This window comes from Vulpes vulpes, chromosome 12 (genome assembly GCF_048418805.1).
Source record: "Vulpes vulpes isolate BD-2025 chromosome 12, VulVul3, whole genome shotgun sequence".
NCBI lineage: Eukaryota > Metazoa > Chordata > Mammalia > Carnivora > Canidae > Vulpes > Vulpes vulpes.
Window position 1 is genome coordinate 169,573,173 of NC_132791.1, and position 3,417 is coordinate 169,576,589.

Sequence of the window (3,417 nt, forward strand, 5' to 3'; positions counted from 1 at the left end):
CGTTGTGGCTTCTCTGCTGTATTGGGACAGGTCTAGTCATGGGGCCACCAGGTGAGGGGTGGTCGGGGTCAGGGGGTCACCACCCCTGGGCCACAGCAAGACCGTTCAGGGAGGGACAATCGTCGGGTTCTGGAGCAGTATCTCCTATGTGTCTGCCATGTGCCAGATGTTGTTCCAGCGCAACGGAGATGGTGGTTAGCACAACAGATGCTGCTGTGGTCCTGAGTGGAGGGGAGGTGGGGAGGTAGGAAGTCAGGCCACAGGTAAGTCCAGAAGGACATAAACAGGACAAGCATGGCTTGTGGCAAGTCCTAGGAAGGAAGAGGGCGGTGTGATGACACCAGTGACGTGGGGGCAGGTGGGCGCCAAATGCAGACAGGCTTCTGGGGAGGTCTATCTTGGTTCTCTCAGATCTCTGGGCTCCCCCAAAAGCAAACTCTGATTCAAGGATTTACATGCAGGTGGTTTATTTGGGACATGATCCTGACAAGCACTGGCTGGAGAGAGAGAACTGAGCTGGAGAAGGGAAGGCAGCTCATCCAGGGTGTAGGTCAAGCCCACGGGCAACTGGAGTTGAAGGCTGTATGTACTCCAGTTCTCTGGGAGAGAGTGTACCCAGGAAAATGCCAAGGGTTTTGGTATGAAGGTAAATTTCCCTCTCATCAAGACTCCTGTCCCAGCGTCCAAACAGGCACAGCTGAGACACTTTCTAGGATATGCCCATAAATATCAGTTTGGAGGGGCTTCTGGGTGGCTCAGTTGGTTAAGCATCCGATTCTTGATTTCGGCTCAGGTCATGATCTCAGCATCATGAGATCGAGCCCCTTTTTGGGCTCCATAATGGGCATAGAGCCTACTTGGGATTCTTTCTTTCACTCTCTCTCTGCCCCTCCCCAACTCCCACTCATTCTCATGCTCTCTCTCTTAAAAAACAAAAATAAATCAGTTAGGAATGTTCCATTTCCAAATACAGGAAACCCTGCCCAGACTTTGCTAAACAAGCAAACAAAAGGAGACGTACTGGCTCTTAGAAGTGAAAATCCAGATGGAGTCAGGTATGGTTTGTTCTAGGAGTTTGACCAATGTCATCAGCACCAAACAAACTCAGAGTCTCTGCATGCCCCCCTCTGTCTCCCTGGGTGTGTCAGCTTCACCCCTGAGGCTCCCCTCATGGCCACAAGATGGCTGTCCAAGCTGCAAGTCTCACACCCTCACTTCCCCAAGCCCATGGAAGAGAAAAGCCTTTTGTTCCCCAGAATCCTTAGCATGTGTGTCCATTGAGTCTTAAGGCAGAGCAGCTTATGGCCATGCCCCTGAAACAACCACAGTGGCCACGCTGATTGGCTTAGGAGAGTTGGGGCTCACCCTGGAGCAGGAGACAGGTTCAGTCTCACCGAAACTACATGACTGAGAATGAAGAGGGTGAGTTCCCAGAGGAAAACCACGGCACCCTTCCAAAAGAGACAGAAGGAGGTGCTGGGCAGCCATGGCATCATTTGGAATAATCACAGTGTCTGTGGGATGTCAGCTGCGTGATGTCGGCACTTCCCACCCCATCACCTCACACCCACACCTGGATTCCCCCAGCTCTCTCTGAGGAGGGTGCTATTATCCCCATTTTATAGACAAAGCAACGGAGGCACAGACCAGTCAGGTGACCGTTCCAAGTCACCCAGCCATCAGCGATGGGCTCAGGATTCAAACCCAGCCTGTGTGGCCCCAAACTCCATGCTTCAAACCTCTCCTTCTACTGCCTTCCTGGAGCCCCTGGACAATACCCATGTGTTCCCAATGGGCTTTCTCTCACTACAGAAAAGACACTGAGATCCGATAACACCCTGTAAGATGGTATTCCAGAACAAGATGTTTTTTTAAAGAGTTTATTTATTTATTCATGAGTGGCAGAGAGAGGCAGAGACACAGGCAGAGGGAGAAGTAGACTTCTTGTAAGGAGCCTGATGTGGGACTCGATCCCAGGACCCCAGGATCATGCCCTGAGCCAAAGGCAGATGTTCAACCATGGAGCCACCCAGGTGCCCCTAGATATTTGGTTTCTGAAAGAAGCAGGCTTCCTGGCACAGAGGAGGGACCTGGCCAAACAAGAACCATTGGTTCTGCTCTGGGGCTCACACCTTCATCAGCTCAGCTCGTTGGTGGGTTTCAAACACCTGTCCCAAAGCCCCCAGTCTCCAAGGGACTCCCCGGTGTGAGGCCCTAGGGCAGAACTTTCTGCGCCTTATTTCATCCACAAAGTGATGGTATAGAGGAGGAGGCCCTGTAGGCTTCCCACTGATCAATGAGCAAACAGACACTGAATGGTCCCACAGGGCAGACCCAACTCAGGGTCTGCAGTTCCTGGGCCTGTCCTTGCGTTACCAACCACATGAACACACACCTTGAGGCTGTCCGGTGCCTTCCCGGTGGGCCCCGGGGCAGCGGGTGGCCATGGGCTTGCCGACATCTGGTTCTTCTTCCCTGTTTCCAGCTTCCCTGCAGGTAGGTTCTGCTCAGTGGAATGTGGTGGAAGGGGTGTGTGCCACTGGGGCTCGGGCCAGCATGAGCCTTTTACTTTCCCTCCTGCCCCTCCCTCCACAGGCCCTGCAGATTCTGAGGAATATCCAAAGGCTTAAGACAGGGGTCAGGAAACTATATCTGTCCCCCACCTTGTTTTTCTAAATAAAGTTTTATCGAAACACAGCCTGGCCCACTTCTTGTCTGCAGCACTTTGAGGCTATACCGGCAGAGTCAAGCAGCGGCAACGGAGACTGTATGGCCCACAAGGTGGAAATCTTTACCTTCTGGCTCTTTGTAGAGGATTTGCTGGCCCTGCCCTAAGTGGTGGGGCCTCAAGATGGAAGCAGCTGATCTCCTGCATCAGTGGATTATACCAGCAAGAGAGGAGCCTCTCCTGAGTAAGCCACTGAAACCGTGGGGCTGTTTGTCACCGCATTTGGTCTACCCTCCTCCCTGTATCCTATAGAAGCTTCTAAAGATGTCCTCAGGCAAGATATCCACACCAAACCCTGGCCATCGGCCCTGGTAGGGGTAAGGAGCTCGTGTCTGCAGCCACGCTGGTGGGCTCTGGTGATCTGCCACTCTGGGAACAAGAATCTGCATCAGCAAATCCGATGGGGAGAAACACAGGCCAGCTCAGTCACCCAGAGCAGCGCTGACATCTACATGGAAAGTAGAAGGCTCTGCTTCTATTCCACACACTCTCTTCTCAACCAGTATCAACACCAGGCAATAAAATATCACTTCTCGATGACCCAGAACAGTTGTTCAGTCTTAGACATGTACCTTACAGCCACCCGCCTCTGCCCCTGGCTCATTTCTACCTTCTGGGACCACCTGCCACACAGTGGGTGGCAGCAAGCGCAGGTGCCCCCTCCTTCCCAGAGCATGATGCCTTCCCCT